We start from the raw sequence: 16,861 nt of genomic DNA, 5'->3' as shown, positions 1-16,861 counted from the left end.
CATTAAATTAATAATAGCTCCTATTAAAGTGAATACTCCCTATTTCTATGAGAACAGTAAAACTACCCGAGTCTTTCAATTTTCATGGTACTTGTCGGGAAATAATTACACTATAGGAAGCACTTAAATTAACTTGTTCTCTTGCCTTGATTTCCTTACGCCTTGCCATCATCTCTTTTAAAACTTGGCATACTTAGGAACCTTCCCAATTAACTCAATCAAAGGTAGGTTAACATTTAAGGTTTTAAAAAAATTCAAAAAACTTACAAATTCATCTTCATCCTACTTTTCTCTTTCTTCTAATCTTGATGGAAATGAGACTTTTGTGATTTCAGCATCTTTAGGTGTCTCTTTTCCCGTCTCAGTTGTTGACGTATTCTCTTCCTCCAGTTTAGGCCCGTCTTTCACTTTTAGAGAATTGTTTCATCAGTATTATCCATAGTTACCTCCGAGGTAGGTATTTCTAGGCTACTTAGTACCTTGCCCAATCAAAGTGTTATAGCTTTCACATGCTCTTTACCTTCCCTCCATGGATTATCCTCCGTGTTATTGAGAATGCCTGTCCCAATTAGTTTTTTTTTATATCTCCCATCATGCCCATCATGCTTATCAATTGGCTCATTTGATCCTCGAGCTTAGTCAATGTTATTATTGAGTTGGTGCACTCAGACTGCACCTGCTTGAAATCTGTTCTCATTGACTGCATCTCTCCCTCAATTCTATCCAAACATTGACCACATACAGTATAGTCGCTTGGGTTGGTTTTTTCATTGGGTTTCTGCAAATAAGGAGGTTGGTAATTAGTATTTTTAACTTGATTTGAATTGTTACCTCCTCATTGGTTTCTTCTCAATCTCAAGTTCGGGTGATCTCTCCAAATGGGATTGTATGTGTTTGAATAAGGGTTTCCACCCCTATTCCTAATATAATTTATATCCTCAGTAGGATTATTGATATAACGGAATAGTAGCTTGTCTCCTTCATGCATAGACGGTGTTGAAGTAGATTCAATACAGGTGAGTCTATCCACTAGTTGCTGATACTTATCACCCTCTTGAATAGCTTTGAACATAGCGGGTTTCTAGCCATATGTGAATCATTCAGTTGGCCACTGACAAGAGTTTAATGCTATATTTTTAATAATTTTGTACACATCCTTTACGTCCTATTCATAAGGGCTCCTCTTGTTGCTCCATCTAATCCAGATCTTGCGTTTGCATCCAACACATTATAAATATCTGCCATCGCATCTACTCAAGAAATCTATGGTGCGGCCATTTTGAATAACATTTCAAAGTGTTCCTATACCTTATAGAAGCTTTCCCCTTCCTTCTGTCTAAAGAAAGCAAGCTCTCTTCTTAATTGGACTGCTTTACTAATCGGGAAAAACTTCTATAAGAATTTTCCAGCATGTTCATCCCAAGTCGTGATGGATCATGGATCCTGCAAGTTTAACCAAGAAAAGGTGTTATCAATCAGAGAAAAGAGGAAAAATCAAAGACGAATAGCGTCATCAGTGACGCCGTTATACTTAAAAGTATCACAGAGTTGAAGAAACCGTTTCAAACATTGACTAGGGTCCTCTGTCATAGTGCCCCTAAACTGTAGATTATTTTGGATCATTTGTATCACTGGTGGTTTAATCTCTAAATACAACCGCTGACTTTGCTATACTTTCTTGAACCATATCTAAACTTGGTAAGGCATAATCCTGTAAAGTCCTCTCATTCCAAGCCATATGCATGTTTGCGGGTAATTGTGCTGTTGGTAGGTCTCCTAAGGCATTAATTTCAGCATAACGGAATAATGGATTGTCACGTGGTACGTTAACTACAGCTGGTGATGGTGGATATTGCATTTGTTGCTTCAGATTATTCTTTCTAGATCTGTGGTTACTACAATATGTATGCCTCTAATACGAGTCATACACCAAACCTAGAAATAAAAGATTAGTAATACTCAAATAAAATAAAATCATATATATAGCTGAGAAATTTCCTAATTACTATTTTGCAATATGAAAATTAAAATCAATCTAGTACTGTTGCCTCTCTGGCAATGTCGCCAACAACTTGACTACCTCTGAACGTACTAACTTCCAGAGTATAAATACTGCTATAAAATAGAGAGTTATGAGGTGGTATCTGTAAGTATACAGGTTGAGTTGTAATATAGATTTTACAACGAAGTAGGTGAGTACTTCGAGGATCGTACCCAATGGAGGCGAGTACTAAATCAATTTTAACCTAAAAAATTAAAGATCTAATTAATATTTTAAGTCAGTTACAGTACTTTATTGCTAACAAGTCAGACGGTAGCAAAAAACGGCTAAAATTAAAGTCAATAGAAGAGGATTTACAGTCTTAGTATGGACAGTCTTTGTGGTTCTTCTTGTTATGAGCAATGTGGGGATTGCAAAGAGATTATTGAAAGACAAAAGGAACCAACAAGTTCCCAAAGAAACAGTTAAAAACACAAAGGATTTCTTTTAAGAGTTGTCAACTTCCTCTAGCAATGTGGGAAGTTTGCCTATGAACAAGTCTGGCCAGTTATCTTATGTAACAACTGATGATGAATTTTTCGATCCGTTTATGTGATTAATCTTTTTCAAGGTCACTCTGTTTGATTCACTCAAATTTAATCATTGTTTGAATAGGTTGGAAAATAGTTGTCGGAACATGTATCAAATTCTTTGGTACAACGTCGAGTGATGGAATTTTTGTGCCAGTGCTATATCTCATTATCAGTTTTAACCCCAAGTTATCCATTATCATTCTCCAAGTGTGATTTTCAACTTTGCTTAAATATAACTCTATTTTTATTCATGTAATTTAACCATTTTTATGAATCAGCTTTCATGTAATCATTTTTGTTTTCAAGAAATATGTTTCTATTCATGTTATAGATACGAAGTGCCTTCATACATATATGTAGGCATGCATGTATTAGTACATCTGCAGCAAGCATGACCATAAGAAAGTCTCAAATTTCTCACTGTAAATCAAGAAAAAGAACTACATTGATGGAGGAGCTGGGAGTCCATCCTTATAAAGTATGACCACTAATCAAGATGGTAGCTGACGTGTTAACCATTGTAGCACACCTCATTTTGGGCTTACTTTGCAATCCAGTCAGTTGCCTTGTTGGCTTCTCACTTAATCTAGTTGATTTTAATCTCAGACAAATTAGTTGCTAGTCCACTAAATTGAAGAAAGATCAACTCCAACCCCCAATTTCCACAAGATGCCTATATTTCAAACTTAGTAGCCATACTTTTAAGAGTCACTCTCAATAATCACCTTAATCCATCCATTCCTCACTGCCATTTCAATGCCAGCAACCACCACTTAAGCTTCAAGCCATATTATAGAACCAACCTTTACTCTTTTTCCCAACAACATCAAGAAACACACCATCCGAGTTTCTCCCAATTGCTCAAATGCTTACACTTTTAATATCATTTTTATAAGCTTTATCACAAATGATCTTAACCCATTTCTAAAGGGGTTTAGTCCAAATATCCCCATTTTTATGAACAAACTCTTCACAGTTATAATTATTGCCATTAGACTCTTTACAATTTATGAACTTCTAAGATGAAAACTTAATTCTTCGAATAATCTTACCCACTTCTAAATTATCTCCACCAAGTGCAATTTCATATTGAACTTTCCAAATATACTAATAAGTATATGTAATTCTGGTTTTCATCTCCTCATTTCACTCTAATTTACTTATAATCTTGATGAAACTGTTACAAGTTGGCTAATCATGTAGCAGCTTGAACACATGATGAATCGCGAAGTGGCAAGCTGCGAGATGAATTGTGAAATGACACCATGAAGTGGTGAACTGTGAAATGACACTGCGAAGTGGTGAATTGTGAGATGTCTTCATAGGTGGCAAGCCTTAGTGCATGCAGGTTTTATCGAGTTGCATGGCAAAGTAGTTTAGTTCATTTGTAACTTAGTTTTGTTATGTTTACAGCTTAGTTAATTGATGCATTGATATGCTTAGGTGATGAATGACATGTTTATTTGATTTATTTTGGTGTACAAGTAATGTTTTCAAGTTTCACGATAGCTTGTGGGGTTAGTTGAGTATTTGGTGATGTATTGACTTTAAATGTATTGTTTTCTTGTTGAATGATAGAGCTAACATATATAAGCTCCTTTATTGCATTTTTTTGCTTAATGTTCTCTGTTCTTCTTTGATAATATCACCAACAATTGGTATCTAGAACCTTAATCTTTGAGGGCCATTATTTCTAATTTTCTGAGTTTCTTGCTAAGAAAGAAAGAATTTGTCTTGCTTAATTTGTCTTGCTTCTTCATTGTTACTTTTTTATTTGTCTTCAGCAAGTTTTTCACCATCTCCACCTTCTGTCTTTACTGGAGAGAACTACCACATTTGGGTAGTCATAATAAAGACTTATATTTAAGCTCTCAATTTGTGGGAGGTTGTGGCTGCTAGCATCAAACCACCAACTTTGAGAACAAATCCAACTATTGCTCAAATAAGGTAACACAGTGAGGAGTGTGCCAAGAAGCATAAAGAAATGTTGTACTTGTAAAATGGTGTTTCAAATGTTATCTTCACAAGAATCATGACCTGTGAGACTTTTAGACAAGCTTGGGATAAGTTGAATGAGGAGTTTCAAAGCTCAGAGAATACTAGGCAGCAACAACTCATCAATCTCGAGAGAGATTTTGAAAATTTTAAGATGAAATAGGCTGAGATAGTGAAGCAATACTTAGATAGGATCATGGCAGTGGTCAACAACATTAGGCTACTAGAAGATCAATTCAGTGACAGTATGGCTATTGACAAGATTATTATAACACTTCTTGAGTTGTATGAGTCAAAAATATCCTCCATGGAAGACTCAAGAAACCTATCAATAATCTCCCTATCCGAGCTGATAAATGTTTTATATGCTCAAGAGCAAAGAAAAGCATCTAGATAGGAGAGTATTCAAAAGGAGACTTTCAAACCAGAAATAATGAAGGCTCGAGCCCCTCAAGCTACAAGGGAAAAAAAAGTTAGACAGAGAAGAAAGAGAATCAAAGAAAATATGGTGGGAAGAAGAAATATCCACCATGCTCTTACTGCAAAAGACCACTCACTTGGATAGGTATTGTTGGTTCAGGCCAAACATTCAATGTAGAGCTTGTAACAAGTTCGGCCATATGAAGAGGGTGTGCAAAAATAAAGGGTAACCACAGCAACATAATGCTCATGCTCAAACAGCTGACGAGACCAAGCTCAGGATGAGTTGATGTTCATTGCCTCTTGTTTTGCAACCAATAGCAACATCAGAAAGTACTGGTTTATTGACAGTTATTGTACTAATCATATAACCTTAGATGCAAACAGTTTTAAAAAGATTGACAAAAGCTTCAACCCCAAAATCATATTTGGAAATGGCCAATACATCAAGGTAAAAGGGAAATGAGATGTTTTAGTCAACACTCCATCAGATACAAAGCTTGTTTCAATTTTTTTTTTTTTGCACCTAAAATTGATCAAAATCCGTTAAGCGTTGGTCAGCTGCTTGAAAGAGTTTATTCAGTTGTGTTTAAAGATAAAGAATGTTTGATTCTTGATCCATGTGGATGTGAACTTGTATCAATTTCTATGTCTGACAGAAGTTTTATTGTGGACTAAAAATTAACAACTTCTAATGTCTATTCAACCTTAGTAGATGAAACTAAGTTATGACATAGGAGAATGGGCCATTTAATTACATGTCTCTAAGCCAGTTTTCCAGAAATGATTTAGTTGAAAACCTATAAAAAATGATTGAGAATATGGCTAAATTTGAAGATGAAAGTGCATTTGTGAAGTATGTCAACTTGGGAAGTAGGCTATGCTTCCATTTCCAGCTAATAAGGCTTAGAGAGCTACTAAAAAGCTTCACTTGGTTCACACTAATGTGTATGGACCTATGAGAATTCAATTTCTGAATGGCAGCAGGTATTTCATTCTATTTATTGATGATTGCACATGTAACACCCCGTACCCGAGACCGTCGCCGTAGTTGGACACGAGGGGTTAACGGGCTTAATCCACTTACTAGCACAGTTCATTTTAAAAATTTCCAGACAGCTGGCTAACTGTGTCACTATCACCTTAAAAATCATATCTTGAGTTCCACAACTCGAAAATCAGTTTCGTGATTTTTACCTGAAACTAGACTCGTATATGCATCTACAAATTTTTTTCTAGAATTTTTGGTCGGGCCAATTAGTACAGTTTATTAGTTAAAGTCTCCCATGTTACAGGGATCGACTACACTGACCTTTACGCATTACGACTTGGATATCTCCCTGTACAGGGCTTCAATACTAATACCGTTTGTTTCTACAGAAACTAGACTCGAAAAGGAATCTGTACATATATGGAATGACTTCTAATTATCTCTGGTCAATTTATAATGAATTTCTAAAGTCGGAATAGGGACTCTAGAAACCCTTCTGGCCCTGTCTCACGAAAACTTAAATATCTCTTAACATACAACTCATAGGATCGTTTCGTTTCTTCCATGTGAAAGTGGATTCATCAAGGTTTGATTACATAATTTATTCACTATTTAATTCCATTTTTACTATTTTTAGTGATTTTTCAATCTCACATCACTGCTGCTGTCAGCATCTGTTACTAAAGCAACTATGCCTATTTCATGATTTTTCCTTAATCTAACTAATAATTCATCATACATATTACAAATTATGATCATGACTAGCCATGCCAAGGGTTAATCATCACCGAGCATCTCCCTACTACACTATTACCAAATCATGAATTTAACACCGAAAATAATCAGCCATGACATATGGCATAATAATCAAGTAGGCCTCGACCAATACTCAACCAAAACCGAATTACCAAGACTTGTGTCCAAACATCATAGAACCAAATCCAACCGAACATTATGCCATTTTCGCATGGCTAAAGTTTACATACCCAATTTCAACAAAACATAATAGCCTATACATGCCGAAATGTTCTCCTAGACCAACTAAAAAGAAGATACCAAAAGTTGCTAGCCGGTGTGATGACTTCGACGACGGTCCCGAGCACACAAAATGGATCAAGAACCTAAATAAGCAACAAATAAGCACACCAAATGAGTACATAACTCAATAAGTCGTAAGCACTACTCTACCGTCCAACAATAACAATCATAAGTGAAAAACAAATAATACAAAATCAATTTTTCCAACCATAACAAACTATGCTACAATTTCTTAAATTTTTGGTTCGATCTCATGCCAAGTCCTTCAATCAAATCAAATGCCAAGTCAGCCCAATCGATTTAGATCCATTTCCTCAAGTTTGGAACAACGATGCACTAGATAAATTTATGCATACACCGCACAATCTCAATTTCGATATTTAGTTAGTAGCTCAATCACTTACCTCGTTCATGCACAATTTATATCAACAACCGAATGTTGCACACATAGTGCTTATTATGTTCGCACACATAGTGCCATAGTAAATCGCACACATAGTGCCATAGTAAATCGCACACATAGTGCATTTGAGATTCCCTCATGCTTCAACCTCCCAATCGGCACACATAGTGCCACATAATTTTGCACACATAGTGCCCTATGTTATTTCATCATGGTAAAGCAATTTACTTAACTCAAATTGTACATATGGTCATATTATTAAGTAGGGAATCATTCTGAAAATATCTATCCAAGGAGTTCTAGCAAAAGTGCTTAGGACTTACCTTGTGTTGGGTATAACGGTTCCGACCGGCTACTCGATGTCCTTGGCTTTGCCCTTGCTTGATTCCCTTCTTTAACTTCTAGGGCTTAATAAATAAATTAACTAGTTTAGTCATCTTGCTAAACATTTATAACTCAACTACACATGCATATGTATGTTTGTATATTCGCAACCACTCTTATTAATTACCCATTTAGTCGATTATACACATAGTTAAAGGTAACATCACGAATGGGCATACTTATGTATATATATATATATACATAACTGAATGTGCACCAAAAATTTGATTCAACATCACCTACATACTCACTTTGATGGCCGAATATATATACATGTACAATGTCATCTATAACATCATCTAAACACCTAAATTCTTCTCATGCACACTTGATCGACTTTTTCCCAATCTAGCATAGCTTCACCTCTATTTGTAATATCATATAAATCCCCATGTGACTACATTTCTTAAGTTTAACATCTTAATGCCCATTATAGCCACTCCCATAATCTAAATCTAAAATCGGCAACATCCCCTTTCAACTATGTTAGCGAACCTCATCCTCTTCTTAGTCCTACATTCGGCACCTCCAACACCATGACTTAACAACTTCAACTTTCATGCTAACATAACAAGCAACTTAACACATCCATATAACTAACACGTTAATAGCATCAAGGTATCAACTAAAATTTTTAAGCTTCTTTGTCAAATCCCAACTCTCCAACAACCCCAAATCCAACCATGGGATAGATGGAATTCAAACTAACAACCAAAAATATACATGAATTTAAAGGAATAACTTCAACATACCTCAACCTAGATATAATTATGGCCGAATTTCTCCAAAGCTTTTCTCTCCTTCTTTTACTTGGTTTTTTGGCTAAAGGATAGCAAGGATGAACACACACTTTTTTTTTGTTCATTTTCTTATTATTAATCTTTATTTCTTCTCTATTTTAATTACTCACCAATATTAAATAATAAACAACATAACCTTGGAAGAATGAAGCCATGCTTGGCGGCCACTCAACATAATTTGGGGCATTTTGACATGCAAACCCAAATTTTCATATTTCAATACTATTTGGTCCTTACTTATTTACCTATCAAATTTTCTAAATCTCTCAACTAAATCCTTTCAAGCAAGATTCACATTCCTAAGATAAAAATTAAAACATCAAATTTTTATACAAGTACTACCACACATATAAGGTATGCAAATAAAATTTTAACTAAATTTTATGACTCGGTTTTGTGGTCCCGAAACCACATTCCGACTAGGGTCAAATTAGGGCTGTTACAACTCTCCCCCACATAAGGAATTTTCGTCCCCGAAAATCTTACCGATGAATAAGTTCGGATAACGATCCTTCATAAAGTCCTCAAGTTCCCAAGTGGCTTCTTCGATTCCGTGTTTATGCCACAACACCTTCACTAATGGGATCTTCTTATTTCACAACTCTTTTACTTCACGCATCAAAATGCGAATCGGTTCTTCTTCATAACTCAAGTTAGGCTGAATCTCGATCTCAGATGGAGTGATTACGTGCGACGGGTCGGACCTATATCATCGAAGCATCGAGACATGGAAAACGTTGTGAATCTTTTTAAGCTCAGGGGGTAAAATTAACCGGTATGCGACTGGCCCAACTCGTTCGGATACTTCATACGGACCGATGAACCTCGGACTTAGTTTTCCCTTACGAACAAATCTAAGCACCTTCTTCCAGGGTGAAACTTTGAGAAATACTATGTCTCCAACCTGATATTCAACGTCTTTTCTTTTCGAATCCGCATATGACTTTTGACGATCCGAAACGGCTTTCAAACTTTCACGAATTACTCAAACTTTCTGCTCAGCATCCTTAATTAAATCAACCCCAAAAATTTTACTTTCACTAAGTTCAGTCCAAAATAATGGGGTACGGCATTTACGACCGTATAAGGCCTCGTAAGGTGCCATCTTAAGGCTTGATTGAAAACTATTGTTGTAAGCGAATTCAATCAAAGGCAAATATCTTTCCCATGAATCACAAAACTCTAAGACGCAACATCTCAACATATCCTCGAGTATCTGAATTATTCGTTCAGATTGGCCATCAGTCTGGGGATGAAATGCGGTGCCAAAATGCATCTTAGTACCCAACGCTTCTTGTAACTTCCTCCAAAATCGCGATGTAAATCTTGGGTCTCTATCCGACACGATAGAAATAGGTACCCCATGCAATCGAACAATTTGGGAGATGTATAATTCTGCCAATTTATCGAGCGAAAAATCTGTACGGACAGGGATAAAATGAGCAGACTTGGTCAATCTATCAACAATAACCCAGACCGAGTCTTTCTTACTCTGAGTCAAAGGTAACCCAGATACAAAGTCCATTGTCACTCGATCCCATTTCCATTCGGGTATCATGATTGGCTGGAGTAATCCCGATGGCACTTGATGTTCCGCTTTTACTTGTTGACATATCAAACACCTTGAAACAAATTCAGAAATGTCTCGTTTCATACCCGCCACCAAAATTGACGTTTGGATCGTTGTACATTTTAGTACTACCGGGTAGATAGACATTCGCCACTATGAGCCTCATTCAAAATCATCGAAATAAGTTCCGAATTTCTTGGAACACATAATCGACCCTTGAACGTCAAGCAATCATTGTTGTCAATCCGAAACTCCGATTCCTCATTCGAGGCATATTCAGCTCGTTTAGCGACCAATTCAGCATCGACTTTTTGGGATTCAAGTATTTGATGAATCAATAATGGTTTGGCCTTTAATTCACTACTAGTACCTCATCAGGCGAAACGGATAGGTGAGCATCCATCGCTCTCAAAGCAAACAGTGCTTTACGACTCAAAGCATCGGCCACCACGTTAGCCTTCCCCGGGTGATAATCAATGACAAGTTCATAGTCTTTCAACAACTCAAGCCAATGTCTTTGTCGCAGATTTAGATCTCTTTGTGTCATCAAATATTTAAGACTTTTGTGGTCCGAATAAATATGGCACCTTTCCCCAAACAAGTAATGCCGCCACATTTTCAGGGCGAACACTATGGCCGCTAATTCAAGATCATGGGTCGGATAGTTTCTCTCATGCGGCTTTAATTGTCTCGACGCGTAAGCCACAACTCGACCTTCTTGCATCAACACACAACCTAGCCCAAGTAAGGATGCATCACTATAAATGACAAACTCTTTTCCGGACTCCGGTTGTACTAACACTGGAGCTTCGGTTAAACAGGTCTTTAGTCGATCGAAACTCTTCGACGGTTTTACATCCATTCAAACTCAACATCTTTTGGAGTAGTTTAAGTCAGCGGTGCAGCTATCATCGAGAAACTCCTTACAAACCGTCGGTAGTATCCGGCAAGTCCCAAAAAGCTCCTAACTTCAGTAACATTCCTCGGAGGTTTCCAATCGAGTATGGCTGAAATTTTGTTCGGATCCACTCTAACACCCGATGCGGACACTACGTGCCCCAAAAAGCTAACCTCTTTCAACCAAAATTCACATTTACTGAATTTTGCGTATAACTACTTGTCTCGCAAAATCTGTAATACTAACCTCAAATGCTCGGCGTGTTCGGCTTCACCTTGTGAATAAACTAAAATATCATCAATAAACACAACCACAAATCGATCCAAGTATGGCCTGAATACTCGATTCATTAAATCCATAAATACTGCAGGGGCATTAGTGAGCCCAAACGGCATCACTAAGAATTCGTAGTGACCGTACCTTGTTCTAAAAGCGGTTTTGGGTATGTCCGAGTCTCGAACCCTCAACTGATAATAACCAAATCTCAAATCTATCTTGGAAAATACTGAGGCTCCCTTTAATTGATCAAATAAATCATCAATACGTGGTAACGGGTATTTATTCTTTATGGTCACTTTATTAAACTGACGATAGTCGATGCACAATCTCATGGTTCCATCCTTCTTTTTCACAAACAATACGAGTGCGCCCCATGGAGAAAAACTCGGTCGAGCGAAACCTCTATCCATCAATTCTTGCAATTGAACTTTCAATTCCTTTAATTCCGTTAATGCCATACGATACGGGGCTATTGAGATTGGCGTGGTACCAGGTACAATCTCGATGCCGAATTCCACCTCTCGAACCGGTGGCAACCCCGGTAACTCCTCAGGAAAAACATCTGAATACTCACAAACCACTGGTACTGATTCAAGTTTCCTTTCCTGTGACAGCCCAAAATAGACCCTAGCCGGAATGTGGTTTCGGGACCACAAAACCGAGGCATAACAATAATTTAAAATTTATTTCGATGCCTATAATATGTGACTATTCATGTATGACATTTTTTGATGATTGATTTAGTGTTATAAAGGTGAATTTCACTAGAAAGGACTTGTGTAAGAAAATTTAGAATTGAGATAGGCAAATGTGGAAGTGGCCTATTGATGCACACTAGGAAATGTTGTCCTTGCATGTCAAATTCCCCAAATTTGACTATAGTGGCCGGCCATGGTGATGAATATGGGCAAAAGAAAACATGTCTTAAACATGTTTTGCTAGTGGTGCATGTTAGAAATAATAAAATAAGAGTATGAAAAAAAAGGAAAAAAAATGTTCATCTTTCACCATAGCTCTTGGCGAATGTCCTAAGGAAAGAAAAGAAAAATTTTGCTCATCCATTTTCACTTCTTGGCCGAAAATACTAAGGAAAAGAGGAGGATTTTTGCTTCATGCTTGGTTTGGAAGAGATCTAGAAGGAGATTTGGCTAAGTTTGCATCAAGATTAAGGTATGTATGAGGTTGTGTTAGGAGTTTCATGCATGTCTTGGTTGCTAACTTGATGTGCATGTTAGCCATGGCTCAAATCTTTGTTATGCCATGGAAATGGTATTTGGCCAAAGTTGTTATGGTGATAAAGCCATTGCATGCTAAGTGTGAAGCTTGATGATGATGCATGCAATGATGGATTTTCTACTCATGAGTAAGATTTTGAGTTTTCTCTTTGTTTTATCATGATTGAAGTTGAAAAGGAGCATGATTGTCATATTCGCCATGATGCATTCTTGAGCATGATTCATGCTTCTTGCATGTTAGTTAAAAATTTGTGTTTTGGATGGCTATGGACACCTTGAAAATTCGGCCATGCTCATATATGCATATATATGATTGCACATTATGTTTTGGTTATGAACTAAGTGATGAATATATTGGTTTAAAGAAGAAGATGTGGAAGAATGCTTGTGAAATTGCAAGCACAATTGACCTAGCACACATGTAGGTGCTTGATGCTATATTATAAGTTTTGGGCCACAATGTACAAAGCATTAATTAGTAAATTGCATGCTGTTTTTGTGAGGTATTAAGTGCAAAAATTGACCTCAACATGTACATGAATATTCGGCCTTGGGTAGCCTATTGGAGGCCTTAGCATTTCCTTGATGCTCGAATAAATTGTATTGAATTGCTTGATGTAGTATAAAATGTGCATGACCATTGTGTATTCAAGCTAAAGGGTGGCCATATGACCATTTAAAATCCTTGTCATATTCGGCCATAAGCAAGCACAATGAGGTTTTAATAAATTGAATTTGTTTGAATTAGCTCAAGAGCTAAGAGGGCCACAATTGGACAAGGGGAAGGAAAAGGTGATCGAATAGCCGAAAAAGCCGTTTGACAACATCCGAGGTAAGTCCTCAAGAAGTGACCTTACTTGAATTATGTGAGATGAAATATGGTTGTGTATGATTATTGATTATGTGTGTATGAGTATTTGAATTCCACGGGCTAAGTCCCGAAGCGAATATGCTAATGATTATAATTGTGTTTGAGCCTTAATAACGAAAATGAAATATGTATGTCCAATGATTATTGATGTATGTGTGCATGAGAAATTGAATGATATCTGGGCTAAGCCGAAGACAATTATGCTGAAATTTATCCGGGTTAAGACCCAAGGCAATTGTGCTAGTGGCTATATCCGGCTAAGACCAAGGCATTCGTGCGAGTTATTCGATCCGGGCTAAGACCAAGGCATTTGTGCGTGATTATATCCGGTTATATTCGAAGAATCTTGGGCTGGAGGTGAGTGTTGGTTGCTGTAATGAATTCAATTAGTACACTCGAAAAGCCCAAAGGATAAGGTACGTTATATGTGCATTGGAAAGTCGACATGTTTGAGCAACATTCGCTCAATCGACTAATAAATTTCAGTTATTGAATTGATTGATATTTTGTGAAATCATATAATGATGAAGTGTGAAGTAAGAATGTGTATTAATGAAATGATGCATTTGGCTATGTGAATGTATTGCTGTAATTAGAGTTGATTATATTCCTTGAGACTTACTAAGCATAAGAATGCTTACCCGTTGCTTTGGCTCTCGGTTTTCTAGATTTCGCTCAAGCAATCGGATTTGGGATCGTTGAAGTCGAAGTCATCCACACTATCAAGCCTCCATTTTGGTATAAATTTTTGGTTGAACTTGAGATGGCATGTATAGGACTACCCCTTGTTTGTTAAATATGTTGTAATGTAAGTATGTACGGCCATGCGAAAATGGCTCGAAAAGGAAGCATGAACTTAGACTAATTGTGGGTTGTATGTATATATTTGGTGTCATGATGTGGCTATGGCTTGGAAATGGGAATGTTGGTCATATGATCAGCCATTGGCATGGTTAAAATGATCATATATGAACCTATGTATGGCAAGACTAGTTGAATCATGGAGACTACCAAATAGGTAAGTCCTACCTTAAAACAGATGCTGCCAGCTGCAGTGGCGTGAATGTGAAAAATCACCAAAATTCATAGGAATGGAATTAAATAGTGAATAAGCTATGTAAATGAACCTTGATGAGTCTATTTTCATATGGAAGAAACGAAATGGTCATAGGAGTTACAGGTTAAGAGATATTAAAGCTATTGTGAGACAGGGCCAGAATGGTTTCTGGGTTCCCTGTCGCAACTTTAAAAATTTACTATAAATTATCCAAAAATAATTAGGAGACATACCTTATATGTACAGATTCCATTTTGAGTCTAGTTTCATTAGAAACAAACGACACCAGCATTAAATCCCTGTACAGAGAGATATTCAAGTTATACCGCGCGAAGGTCAGAGCAGTCGATCCCTGTAACATGGGTAACTTTAACTAATAAACTGTACCAATTGGCCCGACCAAAAATCCTAGAAATAAATCCATGGATGGATATATGAGTCTAAATTCAGGGAAAATTTACGAAACCAGTTTCCGAGTTTTGAAACTCGAGATATGATTTTTAAGGCGACAGTGACGCAGTTTTCCAGCCTGTCTAGAAATGTCAAATTGGTGGGCAAAAACATGTGAACTTGGCTTGTTAACCCCTCGGGTCCGACACCGGCAATGGTCTCGGGTTTGGGGTGTTACATTTCCGCCTCTTTGCTATCAAACACATACGCAAGGTATGTTTCACACCCCTTTTTCACATATCTCCGAGCGGTCATTGAAGATATTATCGCTGGTACCCCCTTTAAATCAGTAGACTCAACTCGGACTACCTCATTATTTGCACTTCTCAAATCAATGGTTTTCCTTTTACAGTTCACCACAGCATCATGTACGGTCAACCAATCCATACCAAGAATAACATTGAATTCGTCAAACGGTAAAATCATCAAATCGGCCGGAAAACAGGATTCTCGGATTATTAAAGGGCATCTCTTACACACTTTATCAATAAGTACGTATTGACCCAAAGGGTTTGACACTCGAATTACGAACTCAGTAGACTCAACAAGTAGAGTCTTACTGGATGCTAAGGTTTCACATACATATGAATGAGTAGAGCCAGGGTCAATCAATGCAATCACACTAGTATCAAAGAGACCAGTGATAACATTAGGGGAGGACGCCTCCTCTCGTGCGCGAATGGCATATGCTCTAGCAGGAGTACAGGTCTCGGATCGAACAGCCGTATCAGAAGCCCCTCTCTGATTACCACCCCTACCTCTTGAAATTCTCGGTGGCCTACCTCTAGCTGCCATTCCACTAGGTCTTGCACCTTGCATCTTATTCTTCTCATCAAGCTCCGTGCAATCTCTAATGAGGTGATCCTTCGAACCGCATCCGTAACAGGCCCTGTTAGTAGACTTACCCCAACATTCACCTATGTGTCTTCTTCCACATTGGGGGCATTCAGGTTTCTCTTGACGGTTATTGCCCACACTAGCTACCGAAGTAGCTCGGGAGTCCGTCGATGGTCGTGCTCTAATGGAAATTCCCGCAGCCATCCTCGATTTATTAGTGTCCTCCCTGAACTTCTTTACAGCTGAGAATGGAGCTTTACCCGTCGATCTCTTACGATAGTCTTTAGCTTCAAATTCAGCCTTCTTCTTCTCCTTTCCAAGTTCTTCCGCCTTGCAGGCTCGTTCAACTAGTGTTACGAATTCTTTTATCTCCAAAATACCCACTAGTAGCTTTAAATCTTCATTCAATCCTTCTTCAAATCTTTTGCACATAGCAACTTCATCGGCCACACACTCCCGGGCATACCGACTGAGTCTTACGAACTCATGTTCGTATTCAGATACTGTCATACGGCCTTGCTTGAGTTCCAAGAATTCCTTACGTTTTTTATCGATGAACCGTTGACTAATATACTTCTTTCGAAATTCCGTTTGAAAGAAATCCCAAGTAACTCGTTCGTTTGGGACTATGAAAATCAAGGTCCTCCACCAATAGTAGGCTGAGTCCCGCAACAAGGATATAGCACACTTTAGACATTCATCGGGTGTGCATGATAGTTCATCAAACACCGAATGGTGTTATCAAGCGAACTTCGGCCCTTCGGCATCATCGATAATTATGGCCTGAACTCCTCATTGGCGCTTCCTAATCAAGTCTACAGGTGGCTTACTCAACCTCACGGGATCGATGGCGACGGCATTACGGGCTCTTGGGGTGGATTATTCAAATTCGGAAATTGTTGGCCAGCCGGATTGGTTCGGGCATATTGCGCGACCCACTCATTCATCATGGTAAAGAAGGCTTGTTTAGCCCCCTCACCTTGATTATTCGTAGATGACTGAGGTTCAACAGGCGGCGTCCCTTGTGCAGGAGCAGCCGCTACACTTTCAACGTCATCC

At 37.8% G+C, this 16,861-nt stretch overlaps 1 non-coding gene across 1 annotated transcript; it reads left to right on the top strand.

The window, feature by feature from the left end:
• Positions 1 to 1,260: 1,260 nt before the first annotated feature.
• On the top strand, positions 1,261 to 1,364 carry LOC128286293 (small nucleolar RNA R71). Its single transcript, XR_008276836.1, has one exon. It is a non-coding gene; the product is annotated as a small nucleolar RNA R71 (small nucleolar RNA).
• The last annotated feature ends 15,497 nt before the right edge of the window (positions 1,365 to 16,861 follow it).

Source organism: Gossypium arboreum, chromosome 12, assembly GCF_025698485.1.
Source record: "Gossypium arboreum isolate Shixiya-1 chromosome 12, ASM2569848v2, whole genome shotgun sequence".
Lineage (NCBI taxonomy): Eukaryota > Viridiplantae > Streptophyta > Magnoliopsida > Malvales > Malvaceae > Gossypium > Gossypium arboreum.
Note: the sequence above shows the minus strand (reverse complement) of the source record. Positions and strands in the feature narration are given on the sequence as shown.